At 39.9% G+C, this 17,874-nt stretch overlaps 1 long non-coding RNA gene across 1 annotated transcript; it reads right to left on the bottom strand.

Annotated features, from left to right (window-relative positions):
* Positions 1-339: 339 nt before the first annotated feature.
* Positions 340-17,339, bottom strand: LOC307065433. Its single transcript, XR_013811334.1, has 3 exons — positions 17,215-17,339; positions 2,045-2,226; positions 340-444 (listed from the first exon to the last, which is right to left on the bottom strand). It is a non-coding gene; the product is annotated as an uncharacterized lncRNA (long non-coding RNA).
* Positions 17,340-17,874: the final 535 nt, after the last annotated feature.

The following is a 17,874-nucleotide window of genomic DNA, read 5'->3' on the forward strand; positions in this document are numbered from 1 at the left end:
CACTGGCATTTGCAATTTATAATAAATTTGACTGAGCAGGTGAAATACCCATAATTCAGCAGAGTTATATGTAAAACACATCTTTTTATAAATGATGTTTTTATAAACCGGATGTTCTGGCTGCATGTTAGGTCAGCTTGTAAGAATAAGGATGGCCACTGCAACTGGGTGGCACCCATGGTAGCATGATGTAAAGCTTATCAATTGTAGGGAAGAGAGGAGAGGATTTCTTTATATAAAACAAAGCAGTACTTCATTTTCAAATTACTGATATATTTTCTATTAATGAAAAATGACCTGCTACAGCTCCTGCTGACAGTATGAAAGAGTTTAGGTTGCCTCTCTTGAAGGATAATTTTAGGACCACATATCTTCACAACTTGCCTGGTGCAAAAACTCTCAATAGAAATTCTTGAGGGATGTCATCATTAGGTCACAAAAACCCTAAATCATCAGGATTTAAAGAATAATAATAGTAGCATCTGTTTACTATATACCAATCACTGTTCTAAACCTTTACATACATTATCTAATTTAATCCCTTCAATACCCCATTACACAATATAGATTGCAGTATTAAAATCTAGCTGGACAGACACATCTTACTTAGACATTTCTTTAGGTTTTACTATTTTTGACTACGTTTGTATGTTATTTGATATACCAGGGCAAGTCAAGACCTAGCCATGACCTCTCATGCCACATAGCACAGAACCCATTTTCTCTTCCAGGTATCACCTGGTTTGCATCATTCACCTTGCTGAGACACTGTTTAGCTTCTGACTACCTGCAGTAGAGGTGTGCTGGAGCCAGACTGCACCAGCTTGTGAAAGCTGACTGTGCACTCATATTTCCAACTCCACATTCGATGACATCACACAGGTAACTTAACATTGGCCGTGGTGGAACTATTTCATACCACAGAAATCAGCAAATCAAGGCCTTTTATTTATTGGAGAGCTGGCTGTTAAGTATCTACTCACATATCACTGATCTGAGAACATGTGTATTCAGGTGAGTTTGTCAGGTCCTATTCAGATTCAGGTAGAAGGAGCTCCTGCCTCCTAACTGGGTGAGTCCAGTTATCAAGAAGACCTTTAGGTATCCAGAGCTCTCGGCAAAGAGGCAACCCATTCTTGTAACTGCTCCCTTAGAACTAGAGCAGACTCTTTCCTTACTCATATCTATGGTGTGACTCATTCTTAAACATCACAAACTTATTCATCACTGTAATTCATCTTATCTAAGATGCCGTTGATTATGAGTCACCATAATTTATGTACTATTAAGAATTTTTAAATTGCCAATTAAATTGCATCAACTATAAGATGCATCCTGTTGTCAGAAATATTAAAATCTAAAAAAAAGTGTACATTAAAAATTGGTGGAAAAAATTCATTTCTATCTTGATGACTATTGTTTTCCAATCTCAGAGTCTTAGTTCCACCTCTCTTTTCACTCTTTATATTCTACTCCCAGGTCTCCCACCTTAGTGGTTTTCATAAGGCATATTTATATTCACAATTATCTTTATCTACACAGACTATAAACAGAATGAATTCTGCTCAGGAAAAATAATCCAGAGAGCAGATGCAAAATAGTAAGAAAAGAAAATGATAAAGCATCAGAATTTGCTAAAGTAAGAGAAAGGAACATGAAGAAACAGAAAGCAGAGGTTTCTCTGAGAAGCAGATGGAGACTGTGGAAAAGAAGAGGCAAAAAAGTTACACGTAAAATGGCCTGAGCAGCATGTATTATTCCAAAGCTGGTTTTAATTTTATGGCATGAAATGCCTTATTAATAGGATGGACATTCAAATCTTCCCCAAAACTGATCTCACTGCTTTGAGAAGACATGGATCTGGCCTAACTTGACTAATATGACATGACATGAACTTGGCCTAACTTGACTAACTAGCATGATGAAGAGAAATAAACATATTTTCTGTCTTTTCAAAAAATCACCAATTAAAGTCCAGTAATACTTTTGAGGTATTTCAACTTTTATGCACACGCTTAAAGCACTTAGAAATGATTCTACTTACTCTCCATCCACTTCCGGTCTTTTACATACACAGGGAAACTTGCCACCAAAATCTATATAAAGATCATTCTCCACAATATGAAAGATTCGTCCAATGACTAGTTTATCCTTGGCAGGTCCCATCTGTGTAAGAGGAGAACGTCTCAGCATAGACGCGAAGGATTCCACATCTTTTGGAGAGCCCTAAATATGAAAAGAGATATTTATATGCAAATAGATCAGTGCTAAGGTATAATATGGTAGGTACAGTAATGCCTTACAGGGGAAATTTTTAAAAGTCAATTTGCTGTATATTTACGTTTTGTAGCAATAATAAAAATACTGAAATGGAATTTTGCTTTAAAAAGCCTGGGACGCTCTTCAACTTCCTTTTCCTTCCTTTCCTTCTTGAAGAGGGGCCAGGGAAAAGCAGGCATCTGTGCTTGGTGGGGGATGGCGCAGATGTGGTGGCCCAGGGTGGAATCTGGAATGTGAGCGGGATAAGGAGCCCCCTTAGACAAAGCCTCAGGCCTGGGGCAAGGAGGGGGTAGGGAGGCGATTGTGCGAGGAGGGCATCCAAGAAGGCAATTGGCTTCAGTCCTAGTACTGACCATCTGCAAAATAAAAAATGCCTTCGAATACTGGTTTAATGAAAGTGACTATGCTTTAATACAAATTTAAGTGAGCATTAAGATAAAAATGATTAAGGGTCCTTTAATTAGCAGTCTGAACACGAGCTCTTGTTATGTAATATTTTCAAATGACTTGACTTTATCATTTTAATGTTGTATTTTAACATTATAATTTTCTTCTTTTTCCTAAAGTAAAATTTTAAAGGAAAGACAGCTTTAATTGTTTTGTGCTACTCACTTTCTAGGAGTTGTTTGACGTACTGAATTTACTTGAGGTAGGGCTGAACATATAATGCAAGCCGATTACTTTTTTTTTTTTAACTTACCAAAATTTTTTCCAGACACATGTTTTTTCAGAAATCCACGAATACAGATTTGTGCCTTCTACCCATCTTTAATTTGTGTGTGGTGTGGTGTGTGCACACTTCGGTTCAAACTAAGGGAAGCTGAGTTTCTGTTTGTGAGAGCTCATCACAGAAGAATATTAACAATCTGATCTGCCTATGTATACCCTGTATCTGGAATGAATTTTACATTTGTTATTTAAGGGAGAATTACTAAGAGTTTGATAATACACTTACTTTAAAAACTACAAAACCATATTTATGACAATGTTAATGCATGGGATACTCCAAGGATTAGAAAATAATCAAATGCCCAGCCAGGAGCTTGCTAAGCAGAAGAATACATGTCAAACTAAAAATTTAGCCACTACTCAACTCTAGCTGCAGTTGCAGTTCAAGTCCAGTGTTGCCACATCTTTTGATTTTCCAAGAAAAGCCAGAAATCCATGTATTAATGTAAAATTTCCAATTTTAAGTGTTTATACATTGAAAAAAAGTCTTTCATTTTATAAATCAGAGCACATTTTGACCTATGAACCAAAAGTTTATGACCTCTGCTTCAAGAAAAAGAAAGTCAAATCATCTGACAGATGCCAAGTCCCTTAGATGCTGGAGGGAGGGTATGGTGATAGATTTGTTTCAGTGGGTTGAAACCCAATGGGAAGGAATCCTTAGCACATAAGGGTTGATCTAAACCAAAGACAAGTCAGTAGACCTAGATGCCAAATAAAGCTGAAAAGGTAGCCAGGAATATTACACTTTGAGCCATAATACTAGTTTTATGATTCTACACAGTATAATATTTAATTCCTTAAACAAGCACCTTGAAAATAGTTCTTTTGCAGACAGCCAAGCGTGAAACACATCTTATAGGCTCAACACAGAAACAGCTATGAATTGTCCTCTTGATGCAAAGAGAGTAATACGAAGTACGCTGTCAGAGACAAGTGCAGCTACTATAACCCTCTGCTGGGAACCACTACACCATCCAGAGCAGCTGGGAAGAGCACTGTTCCAGGCAAGACCAGACAGGTTATCAGCTTGGGGGTCTCATTCTGCTTGCAACCTGGGAAGGTCCTTCTCATTTTCCCCTATAACCTGCTTTCCCATTACTCCACTTCTGTGGTTGATATCTATTCTTCTTCTTCTTCATCTGTTTTTTTTGGGGGGGAACGGGGGGCAGGTAGACTTTCAATTAAAGCCATGGTGTCATTAAAACAGCAGAAGATGAGAGGAAGATACAATAGTAGATCTAATACTTGAATACATATTGAAGATAATTCAGCCATCACTAGGGCCTCTTCCTAAAACAACAATCTCCTTTACAACTGTGAAGGGCTGAGATTAGTATGATAGTAAATGGTATTTCCCTCTAGGTTTTAGAAAATAGAGTGTTCTTGACTATTTAATAAGATCTCTTGAGATTTTTAGTAAATGTGTTGTGAAATATTTACTACATTATTAACTTTATAAAATTATGAATAATTATTTTTAAAGGAGATTTTAAAATCAAGTAAAATAGAATGCTATTGCTTTTTGTTCCATTATTTTTGCCTTCACTTTGTTATATTTTACAGTGGAAGTCAATGTGTTTCAGTGAGTGAAATGATTTTACCACAAGTATGACACCTTGATCAATACCTGAATTTGCTTTTAAATTGCATGCTTGCTATACTTTTTGGAAACTATAACAAATAATTAGATAAAGCCCTCCTTCAAAAAACATGGTCTAGAATCATCTCTGAATTCCTCATTTACTTGTCAAATGGCTTCTAAAAATAATAAATGTAGCACAATCCATGATGACAACCAACACTGTTAGCTCCTCTCATGCTGCTGCAGACCGCAAAGACTCCAGGCACACTGTCACCTTCTGGGTGTATCATAGATCTCAGTGTCTAATCCTGGTTATGGAAAATGTTGCTACAAAGTTCATTCATAAAGTTGTCATAGGTAAAGCAGGTGCCTTAGGGTTGACTGCTTCCTTTAGGAATTGGTCATAAATCTCAGATTTCCTAAGTATTCCTGTTACTCTGCTGTACTGTTTTTTCCCTTTGAAGCCTGAAAGTTGAACAGCACTGCCCAGATAGAACAGGGGAAGGTAAATGAATTACAGATATAGGGAATAGTTCCACTTTCATTCATTCGTTCATAAAATATGTGTTGAATACCGAGTGCCTGTCATGTACCCCAGACTCCGTTCTAGCCTTGATATGAAAATATATGAAACAGTTAAACGAACGTGACAAGACATTAGGGTCCAAAAATTGCTGAAAATAATTGCTACCCTCATTCAGGTTGTAAAGAGTCCTATACCAAAGGCTAAGTGGGTTAGACATTATCCTATAAGCAGTGGGAAATCAAAAGAAGTTTCTCATTAATGGGGTGACAGTACTTGTTCTTTGTTTTAAAAAAAAACTTTGGCAGCAGTATGCAAAATGGACCAGAGAAAGGGGGGAAAAAATGGAAAGGGGGCAAACTGTTGAGAAGCTCCTCCAGTAACTAGGACAGAGACGATAAAGGGCCTACACTGAAGCAGTGGCCATAGGGAAGAAGGGATACAGAGCTATTTACCAAATAGTACAGCAAAGACTTGATACCCAGTTGGCTGTAGAAAGCAAGGGAAAAGGGGAGCCACTGACAAGGTGGGAGAGCAGTGCAGCAGAAGTAAGAGAGTAAGTTAGTTTCACACTTATTAGGTTTCTGATACCCATAAAATTTTAGGGAACACTGTCTATCTGGTAGGTAGTTAAAAATAATAGTGCACTTTTTTTTTTTTTTTTGCCACACCACATGACTTGTGGGATCTCAGTTCCCCGACCAGGTATTGAACCCAGGCCACGGCAGTGAAAGCACCAAATCCTAACCACTAGACCACCAGGAAACCCCCACGGTGCACATATTCATATACATACTTACATAAATTTACACATATGTTTACAGTAATATTATATAGATACAAATTCCTCAAAAGAAATATATCAAATGCTAACTGTAAAAATTTACATATAGAACTTTTTTCTTTATATTATTTATATTAGAAAATCTAGAACCCAAAGAATATGTAGTACTTAAAATTTTTTAATATATAAAGCCTATGTACATATGTATGTATGTATAAAACTATCATGCAGGGACTTACTTGGTGGCACAGTGGTTAAGAATCCACCTGCCAATGCAGGGGACATGAGTCCGAGCCCTGGTCCGGAAAGATCCCACATGCCGCGGAGCAACTAAGCCCATGTGCCACAACTACTGAGCCTGCACTCTAGAGCCCGCGAGCTATAACTACTGAAGACCGCACACCTAGAGCCCGAGCTCCACAACAAGAGAAGCCACCGCAATGAGAAGCCCACGCACCGCAACGAAGAGTAGTCCCTGCTGGCCACAACTAGAGAAAGCCCACATGTAAAGCTTTAGGAGCTTTACAATGGTGTGTTAGTTTCTGCTTTATAACAAAGTGATTCAGCTATACATACACATATATCCCCATATCTCCTCCCTCTTGCATCTCCCTCCCATTCCCCATATCCCACCCCTCTAGGTGGTCACAAAGCACCGAGCTGATCTCCCTGTGCTATGCGGCTGCTTCCCACTAGCTATCTGTTTTACGTTTGGTAGTGTATATATGTCCATGCCACTCTCCCACTTCGTTCCCGCTTATCTTTCCCCCTCCCCATCTTTCCCCCTCCCCAAGCTTTATAAAGCATCGTAAAGCTTTATACTCCAATAAAGATGTTAAAAAAAGATATCAGAATGAAATAAATGTTTATTACAAAAAAAAAAGACTCCCTTCTATTAACTGTGCTGCAACAACTTCAGTTTCCTCAACCCTAACCAGTAAATGTTATGCCCATAACAATGCTCTTTTAGTAAAATTAATGGATTAGTGGCTCAAGATGGCACAGTGAGCACTTACATCTCTCTCCCCCTCCTGAAATTTCATTCAATGAGGGTAAAAGAATGAACGAAAAAATTACAAACCCTCAGTATTAAAGAGAAGAAAATGGAGACAAAAAGTATATAAGAGATTTCAACAACTTTTTAGTGGACTGAAAACATGTAGAAGGGTGGTAACTAGTGAAGCAGAGTGAAGGAAACTGCAGCTAAAAACACATGCAGTATGAAAATAAGTCAATCTATTCTGAAGAATCCCATAAAGGTGCTGGACTCCATTAGGCCAGGAATTATAGAAAGGTGGAATGAGAAGAGAGGCTGAAAACAAAGGGAATAATTAAAGGAATACAGGCAGGGAAGGCAATTTTCTGTCAAGCACAGAACACCTGGCAAAAAGGCCAAGTGCACAATACCTAATAATAAGGCATTTATTGCCCTGGCAAAATAAATACAATAAACTTTTTTTCTCTTCTCTAAAAAACATAATAATAATTGAATAAATTGTCTAGAGAAGTAAGTTAGGAGGGTTGGTTATTCAGCAATAGGTAACTTAGCCCATCAGGAAAGAAAAGAATCGAAATGACAGGTCACAGAGCAATTAGTAAGGCCTGGAGCAGGAGGGCGGGCTCCTAAAGGCTCTGAGGTCAGACCACATGGTTCACATCCTGGCGGTACCACTTACCAGCTCTGTGGTTGGGGCAATGCACTTAGACTCTCTGTGCTGCTGTTTACTCACCTATAAAATGGGGTTAATAATTATACCTATTTTACAGGGTTGTTGTGAGGATTAGATAAACACATGACTATATGTAAAGCTCTCAAACTGTGCCTCTGACAGGGCAAACACCTCCTAAAATGTAGCTTTAAACAAAAAATTAATCAATTTCTTATAGACCCAGTCACCATCAAGTTTTATGGATAATCCTAGTAGTTTTCAAACAGAACAATTTTGCCTGCCCTCCCTCTCCCCACCCCCCAAATCCCCCCTCTGCCCCGGGGACATCTGTCAATGCCTGAACACGTTTGATTCCCATGACTGGGGATGTTACTGGAATGCACTGGGTAGGGGCCGGGGATGCTGTTAAACACCCTACAATGCACAGGGCAGCTCCGACAGCAAAGAATTATCTGGTCCGAAGTGTCACCAGTGCCAAGACTGAAAAACCCTGCACTCAGCAGACCCAGGAGCACACGGCAGGCCAGGTATAGGAGCAATGTCAGTTGCATTTAGGGAGATCTAGGATGGAAGGCAAGACAAAAGATTAAGGGAGTGAGATCCTAAGAACGGCTGCCAAGTAGTTCCAGACTGAGTATGAAGAAAGGTAGACCCAGAAAAAAAGCTGATAGACTAGTAGATAAAGGTGGGATTCCGGAAATGGAGAAGGTGAAGAGCGTAAAACTGTGGTCCAAGAGGGCTCAGGAGTTTGAGAACCTGAAGATATCGCTCCAAGTGATAATGAATTTGTATACATACAAATTATGGTATATCTGCAAGTAAAAGAAAGTAGAAATGAAGGTCTAAGAATATGATACGTAGGGCTTCCCTGGTGGCGCAGTGGTTGAGAGTCTGCCTGCCGATGCAGGGGACGCGGGTTCGTGCCCCGGTCCGGGAAGATCCCACATGCCGTGGAGCGGCTGGGCCCGTGAGCCATGGCCGCTGGGCCTGCGCATCTGGAGCCTGTGCTCCGCAACGGGAGAGGCCACAGCAGTGAGAGGCCCGTGTACCACAAAAAAACAAAACAAACAAACAAACAAAAAGAATATGATACTTAGAATACGATGTGCATCTCTGTTGCCCAAGTGTTAGCAAAGTCATCGATGTACATGCTGAAGTCCATGAAGATGGCAAGTAAGAAGGGGAAAAGAGAAAAGCTGTGAGTCAAATGCTGAAGAAAAAAACTCAAAGAATTGAGAAGATTTCTATCAAGGAATCTTTCCTTAAATATTTCTAACACAACAGTGGTCTGAAATGGTAGAGAAGCAAGAACCAAAATGACTCCTTTTCTTCTCAGACCCATCTGAGAAGTAGTGTTATCAAGAGAAATTGAGGAAGAAAGCAAGAAACACTTGTGAGAAGCTTAAAGGGAGACTGTGCACAGAAAGATTTAGGAGACTTGGGACCAAGGAATACAAACCTAGAGCAGGCTGAAGGAAAGAAGGCAAGTAATATGAAAGAACAGTTATCTCCATGATAACCCAGAGAACAAAAGAAGAAACTTCTGGAACTTCTAGTGATGGTTTTTTACTTAACCCTTTAAACTGTTGTTTTTTGTGAATGCTTTAAAATGTGTATAATAAATAGTACTGTAGTAGATAAATCTTTTTTTTTTTTTTTCTTTTCGGTACGTGGGCCTCTCACTGTTGTGGCCTCTCCCGTTGCGGAGCACAGGCTCCAGACGCGCAGGCTCAGCGGCCATGGCTCACGGGCCTAGCTGCTCCACGGCATGTGGGATCTTCCCGGACCGGGGCACAAACCCGTGTCCCCTGCATCGGCAGGCGGACTCTCAACCACTGCGCCACCAGGGAAGCCCCATAAATCTTTTTAAAGTAAATATTGGGGCTTCCCTGGTGGCACAGTGGTTAAGAATCCACCTGCCAATGCAGGGGACACGGGTTCGAGCCCTGGTCCGGGAAGATCCCACATGCCGCGGAGCAACTAAGCCCATGCGCCACAGCTACTGAGCCTGCGCTCTAGAGCCCACGAGCCATAACTACTGAAGCCCGCGTGCCACAACTACTGAAGCCCACGTGCCTAGAGCCCGTGCTCCGCAACAAGAGAAGCCACCGTAATGAGAAGCCCGTGTACCGCAACGAAGAGAAGCCCCCGCTTGCTGCAACTAGAGAAAGCCTGCACACAGCAACGAAGACCCAACAAAGCCAAAAATAAATAAATGAAATAAATAAATATTGGAACATATGTTCAAAAATTTCTTAATGAAGGGGCATTATCAAAAAAGTTTAGAAACCTTTATAATAGAGGTATATCATAGTAGCAGGAGAATAATTATGCCGGATAGGGAGAAATATAGTTACAAGAGGAGGCTGGATAACCAGAATGATTTGCATGATTTTGCTAATTTATATCAAAAGAAACTGAGGATATATGTGGGAATGGATCCTAAGGGTACTGGATCAGGGTGAGAGGAAGACAGTGTTGCCTTGAGCCAAATTTACCAATATAGGCTCACTAAGCAGAGATTCAGATACAACATATTAGCTTAAATGGCTGAGAGTGATAGGCTATACTAGATGAAGCTAAAATACCAGAACTTCCTCAGTATACCACAAAGAAAGGTATCCAAAGGCTTGAAGTGAATGGAATGCTGGAGTGGATTTACTGTTTATGATCTGTTCACCACTCCTTACTAGGGCCCCCAAGAGGATCTATAAGATACTCACTTTCACCAAGGCTAAGAGAAATACCTGTGTGAAGGGAGCACCAGCATTCCTGAAAGCTGTGTGGTAGTGATTCTCTGTAGGCCAGGACTGACAGTGAGACCTGCTGCCAACAAGAGCTCCCTGAATTCAGTGGAGATAATGTGGCAGGAGTCAAGCCAGCACTTACTAGCCAACAACATGGTGGGCACCGTTATCATAATGCAGCAGAGCGTAACAGCAATCCAACTAATCTGACCTGTAGAGCTCTTTGGTGTTGGCTGGTTGGTTATGGTGTCCTTAGAAATAAAATAGATGGGAAAACTCTAGTTCTAGAGAACAGCAGTCTGACTTGAATACCACATATGAATATCAAAGCCCCTCAACCAATTCCCAAAGTTGAAGCAATTCTCAGACACCAAGCCTTCTGAATGAAGAGGAGGTTTGTGTCCCCTTGAGGAAAGATCCTGCTACAAAAGCAAAAATTTATATCACCCATCTTCCTTCTAGCTTTCCCAAGAGGAGCTGTGGCTATTTACCAGAATGACTGTTCATTGAGGAAGGAGAAATCATCAGACCTTTCAGGGATTATCTGAACTGACGCTAACTCTTCAAGAACCAACTCAATGCCAGTCAGAACAGGGGCTTATAGAGATCACGTGATAAATGGAGTTTTAGCTCAGCTCTATCCCATGAACCTGCTCTATAGTTCTCTCCCTAGTTCCAGAATGCAAAACTGTAATGGGTACACTCAGCAACCGACAGGATCCCCACACTGGTTCCTTGATCTGTGGAGTGAAGGCTATTAAGGTACAGAAGGCCAAGTAAAAGATGAATTTGTTTGGTAGGTAGTTGAATTTCCCCTACCTACCAAACAAGTAAATCAAAGGCAATTACCACATTCCTAGAGGCACTGCAGCGATTAGTGCCACTATCAAGGACCTGGAAGATGCACGGTGGTGATTCCTACCACATGCCCATTCAACTTGCCCACGAGGCCCTGAAGAAAACAGACAGGTCTTAGAAAATGACAATTTATTATCATAAATTTAATCAAGTGGTAACTCCAATTTCATCTATTCCAGATGTCATTTCATGGCTGGAGCAAATCAAATATCCTCCAGCACCTGGTATGCAATAATTATCTAACAAATGCTTTCTTTTTCTAGACCTGCTAGTGAAGACTATATACCTCCACGTTACATTAATTCTCTAGCTCTATGCCACAATCTAGTCTACTAAGACTTTGATTGCCACTCCATTCCACTGGACAGCATGCTGCTCCATTTCATATGCTGATTAGACCTGGAAGCAGAAAGCTGCAACTCCTCCTGACGCATGGTAAGACACATATATGCCAGTGGGTGGGAAATAAATCCCACAAAAATACTGGGCCTTAGTGAAATTCCTAGGGAGCCAATGGTCTGGGCTACGTCAACATACCCTTTCTTACCACTAAGAAAGAAGCTCAATGCCTAGTGGGTCTCTTTGAATTTTGTAGGCAACAAATACCTCATTTGGACATGCTTCTTCAACTCTTTTACCAAGTAACCCAAAAAGCTGCCCGTTTTGAGTGGTGCCCAGAACAACACAAGGCTCTGCAAAAGGTCTAGGCTATCAGGTAAGCTCTTCTACTACTTGAGTTTTACAACCCAGCAGATGTGGCAGTGGCAATATATACACGTAGAATGAGACTCTGACAGACCTCCCTAGGTGAAGTGTAGTGCAGAGCTAGAGTACCTTTGAACGACAGCAGTAAAGGACTTTGAGCGTATACCTGAATGATCATTTTGCCTGGAAAGAGAGATGGCCTAAGGTGGGATCTATATTGATTTGTGTGAAGTGACTAATGATTTTGCTGGATGGTCAGGGATTTAGCAGGAACATGACTGGGAAATAGATAACAAGAAGGTCTGGGAAAGAGATAGGAAGATAGAATGGACACAGAGTGAGAAAATAAATGTGAATCATTTCTTCTGCAGAAAAGAATCTTAATAATCAAGGGATAAGATAACTAGTCATGTGGAGGTCAGTCAACCTCTTTCCCCAGCCACTCCTGCTCACCTCCCCAGTGGGTTCAAGAACAAAGCCGCCATGACAGCAGGGACTGCTTCTGTCTTCGGGGTAGGGGAGGTATCTCACATGTCCCAGACTATTGACCGACTAGGCATTTTACCAGGTGCAGGCCCGAATCCCTACAAACCAGGCTCCACTCAAATGTGATAGTTTCCTTTATTTCCTATGTTATTTAATACCTATAGATAAAAACAAACTTAAGAGTTGTAATCACATTAGAAAAATTAATCAAAAGAGAAAATCTTAATATAACCTTTAAAAGAAAAAACAAAATAAAGCAAAATCCAAACACATTAAAAGAAGGGAGTGAGATGCCTGAGCAAAAATAAGAGTTAAGAAAGATATTCAACTAGTGAAAGCTAATGCTGACTTGAGAAGTCCTAAGAGTCTGATTGCGTACGATCAGAGCATATGACCACCCACAAAACAAAATACATACAGAATATATTCATCTTTTCTTTGTAGGAAATGTATAGTATTATTTATAGGTATATTATAGCTGTTGATAAAAAAACCTATTTTCCCTAGAGATTTATATCTACCTCAATACACTCTTTCATTGTTTTTATATTAGCTGGTCATTTCCTCTAAACCTGCTTTGAAAATGTTAGACTCTACTGTGAAACTAGACAGTTCAGAGGGTTTTATTTATTAGTTAGAGATAACTCTCCTAAAATTCTCTAATGTAAAAACTAGGGAACACCATGGTTAAAACCAGAAATATTTTTCATCATTCCTTTACATATTAGTTTTTAAAACATTTGTGTAATTTTTAAAGTTGTCAATATAAAACTAGTGAGAAAACAAAGGGTTAAATAAAGCTGTATAATACTGCTATTTTATGAATTTAGAAGACTTAAAACTTATACTAAAAATAAGAGAATTGAAACAAATCCTTTAAGTAAGCTATTTTTTGGATTTTCCCAGTATTCTGAAAGGACAAAATAGCTGATTCAAATATTCTATCTTCTGGAATATTCCAGCATTTTGAAATAAAAAGTGCCGATAAGAAATGTTCATGAAAAAGTAAAAAATAACATTTAAAAATATTTACATAAACTCTATCTAATATATTGCTAAAATGAAACTATAAAGTATAATATCAGTATTCTACATAAATAAGCTAAAACAATAAAATGTTATTCTCCATCTTAAAAAAATAAAACATTCTGTGTAGCCTCATAAACTCTTGCAAACCACTTTTTCAATGTGCTGAAAAGTAATATGCCCCCCTCTACTGTTAAGAAACAGTAATATTCATAAAGCAGAAAACCAATTCTTTGCTCAACTATTGCCACCCTGTGGCTATAAGGTGGATCTTTCACTATACCATAGCTCCCCATCGGCTTAACAGGTTCTACAAATCTCTATTGTCTAAGTGACATAAAAGGGTTAAAGTTTTTAAAATAGTAAAAAAAAAAAAAAAAAAAGAAAAGAAAAAAGGTATTTGACTTTAAAAATGTATTTAGCAAACATTTACCATGTCCTGTATTCATAAGTATGTGTTATGTTGGTTACAAAAATGAAAAGGACTTGGTCCCATCGTAAAAAAAAAATAAACAAACAAAAAAACACTTAAAGAGATACATGCAGAAACCAATCTTAAAGCTAATGAATCAAGGAAAAGATAATGGATAAGTGAGCATGGATGAGTAAATGGCCTTTCAGGTCATTTAAACTTGAGATTCCTTTAACTGTCCTTGATTAAATTCCTGCCTGGGGGTGGGGGGAGTCCCTTGTAAGGATAACTTGCTTGGCTCTTACTGAATATCACTTACTTCTGAGGTGCACATATAGATACATGTCTGCACTTTGAGAGTAAGAATTAAACCAATGGGTAGGATGTCAACTTCCATTCCTATGTATATATACATTTTAATCCAATAACACGAGATGTTATTTCTCATTTATAGTTATTCAGACATCAAACTGTGTAAATCTTATTCCAATTCATATCAACAAATATATATTAAATCCCTACTTATGTGTAAGGCATTATGCAAGGAATGAAAAGGGTAAATAAAAAACTACCCCGACCTTCAAGAATTACAATCTAGGAGACGGGATAAAACAAGTTCACAAATGGCTCTAATATAACTTAAGAGTTGTGTGTGTAAAATAAAGGTAGCATAAAACAAAGCCCCAAGACATTCAGAAGGAGTTTCATCTGGTTGGTGAAATGACAAAGGCCTAAAAGAAGAGGTGATTTTTACTATGGAATTTGCAGGCATGGAAGCTAATTCTAGGGGAAAGAGCAAAGGTAAAGAAATAGTGCTTTGTTTAGGGAACAGCAAACTGTTTACCTTCTAAAAACATTTTTTAAAGCAGAAACCATGTTACAAATTAAATCTTACATAGAACCCCAATATATATGACATTAAGTGTAGTATTTTGTTGGTATAAGTGTATTTTATGAGCTCAAATTGATAGCATTTACTTATTAAGTCAAAAAATGTGAACATGCAGTTATTTTGATAAAAATTACAAACTGGTATCAGAGGTGAGAGATAAACAACTCCAGTTCCCAATTTTTGTATTCTGTTTTGACTGTCCACTACCAAGAAAATCCACTTATAATACCCCACATGTATAAGTGGGTGAGGAAACAGGCACTGTCATGCACTGTAAGTGGAAGTGTGTGTGGAAGTATGTATCAAAACTCAAATTGTGTGTACACGTTGACCTAGTATATATCCCATAAATAAACAAAAAAAATGTAAATGCTCACTGTACCACTGTCTGTATTAAGGGGGAAAATACCCCCCAGAAACAACCTAGAAGCTCATTAGTGAAGGCCTGGTTAAAAAAATAATGCTATATCCGCACCATGGAATACCAAACAAGTATTTTTTCAATGAGATATACAGTGAGACCTCTGTATTCACGGATGCGGGAGCCGCAGAGGGTTACCTGCACCATTTATATAAGGGACTTGAGCATCCAGGGATTTTGGTATGGCAGAGGGTCCTGGCACCAAACCCCCATGGATACCTAGGGACAGCAGTAAGTATACTACACTACACATATATAATGATAAGGAAAAATATTCAAAGTTATACTTAAGTGAGAATAGCAATTTTCAGCAGCAGCAATGAAAATATACTGAGTGCTTATTATCAGGTACTTGTGCTAAGTGTTTAAATAATGAATTCATTTAATCTCATAATAATCCCATGACAGGTTTTCCTTTTATAAAAAAAGGAAAAGAAGATATACGGATATCAAGTAACCTTCCAAGGAAACACAGCCAGTAAATGACAGAAAAATTAGAATTCAAACCAAGTCTGTCTGAATCCAGAGCTTACATTCTTAAACATTAATAATGTAGTTCAAAACTTGTACGTTCTAAAAAAAAATATATATATATATATAATTAGCTTATATTCATATATGCATACATAAAATCTCTAGCAGTATGCATTTATAAAAATACACCTTCCAGCTTTGAGAAAGTGAGGAAAAGAAAAAGGGGGCTTTTATATTTCCCATAGTAACCTTCAGTGCTATTTACATGCTCCTTTTGCAATACTATTTTTATACTTTACAATTTTTTTTCAAAAATCCTGATCACACAATAAAGACGAACTTTATTCATCTTGTAATCTCAGGATACTCTTCAATTACATAGTTCCAGAAACTTCAAAGAGTGAAGTGAAAGATTTTTCACAAAGTTGAATCTTTACATCAATACCTAACAACTACTCATATTCCTCATCATAAATATGTCACAAAAGTACTGAAAACTTCCAATAAACACTAAAATAAAACTAATGTGGTACCTTCAGTTTTCTTATTACTCTGACAATTGTTTTTGCTCAGTTATTACTCTGGAGTAGCACATTTAACTCACATGCTCAAGCCTGTCCTATCCTCACTTATACAACCGTTTGTGAGCAGTCACACAAAGATCTCAATTCAAAGACTGCTCAGATTGTCCTGAAGTTCAAATGTGCACTTTCTGTTCTATTCATTCATTCACGCACTGGGCAAACACTTACGGAGTGCCCACTAAGAGTCAAGCACTGTGCTAGATGCTGGGCAGTTTTCTATAACCCACGACACTACCCATCGGTAAACTGTTTGGTACTGGTTCCCAAGGCGATGAGTACAGAAATTGATACAATTTATTTTTATACAGTTTAATACTGCCAGACATCCAATTCCATGTCCTCTGACTCAAAAAATCTGACTTGTATTTACGTCTATTTCTTCCATTTTATTTATCTAGTAATTTTATCGCATTTTACAAAATTATTGCCTCGGACAGATGGATTTAAAAAAGGAAAAGGTCATTTACAGAAAAGGAAAGTGAAGCATTGACAGGTTACATTACTTGCTCAAGTTCATAGTGACAGTAATTCTGATTCACCTCTCCACTGAATTAAGAAATATTTATGAGCCTGGTACGCCAGACACTAAGGTCCACACTGCAGCTACTGGGTAGAAACAAGAGGAGCAAAGGGCCCTGCCTCTCCCAGTGTGAGTCCAACTTTACTCGGAGTCCCAAGAGTCGCCCTAGGCGCGTCACTGGCAACCCTCGCTGCTGGTTTCCCTTCCAGCACTCGCCCGAGGAAGACGCATGCAAGGGAGTGTGGGCAGCGCACGCCCAGCATGTAAATGCTGTACAAAAGTACAACAAACGGAGGAAAAACACCACCACACGCTCTGTTCTAAGTGGCCAGCAGGTGGGACAAGCCACACCGCGGCCCCCTACTCTACTCCCTACGCCGGGCCCCGTCCCCGCCTCTCGGTCCCACCCACCTTGCCGGGCCCACCCCCTACGCCGGGCTCCGTCCCGGCTCCCGGCTCCACCCACAACGGCGGGCCCCGCCCGCCAACGCGTCGCTGGCTTAGCGCCCACAACTCACCCTCATACGTCCGAGCTCCGCCTTCCGCTGCAGCTCTGAGTGCCGCTTCAAAGAGCTCGCGAAGCCGCCTAGGCGCGGCCTAGGCTCCGTGGAATCAGAACTCTCGCTTCCGGAGCCACTTTCAGTGCCTGCGTCTCGACAGGGCCGAAAGAAGACAAGCACTCGCAGAAAATGACTGTCGGCCGTCACGGAACGGATCCGGCACAGCGCCGCCATGACGGCTCCACAACCTCTGACCTTTGGCTTCTCCGCGAACGTGCGGGTCACGGGGCGGAGCAATGAGAGGTCCGCCCACTTGCGGAGCACTGTGGGCCGGTGGGCGTGGCCTAATCGGTGTAAGGGAGAAGTGTGGTGTGAGAGAGACTTAAGGTAAAATTGGGGGACTAAATCCTTGGTGGCTCAAGTCCCCTACTAGCAGCGACGCGCTAAGTTTTGCATGGAAAGGGTTTTGACTCGGAGCAATTTCGCCCTCGCGGGTGCCCTTTGGGCCTGTACTGCTGTAAATTCTGGTAATGCGACTCTTGCTGGCCCCGCCGCCTGCGTGTCTGCCCCAGATGGCCCCAAGGCTCTCTCTGGTCGCCACCGCTCTTCAGGTCTTTGCTCAAATGCGAGGTTCTCCTTGACTATCTTATTTAGAATTGGAATCCCAGACAATATGCC

Source organism: Hyperoodon ampullatus (genome assembly GCF_949752795.1).
Source record: "Hyperoodon ampullatus genome assembly, chromosome: 17".
NCBI classification, from domain to species: domain Eukaryota; kingdom Metazoa; phylum Chordata; class Mammalia; order Artiodactyla; family Ziphiidae; genus Hyperoodon; species Hyperoodon ampullatus.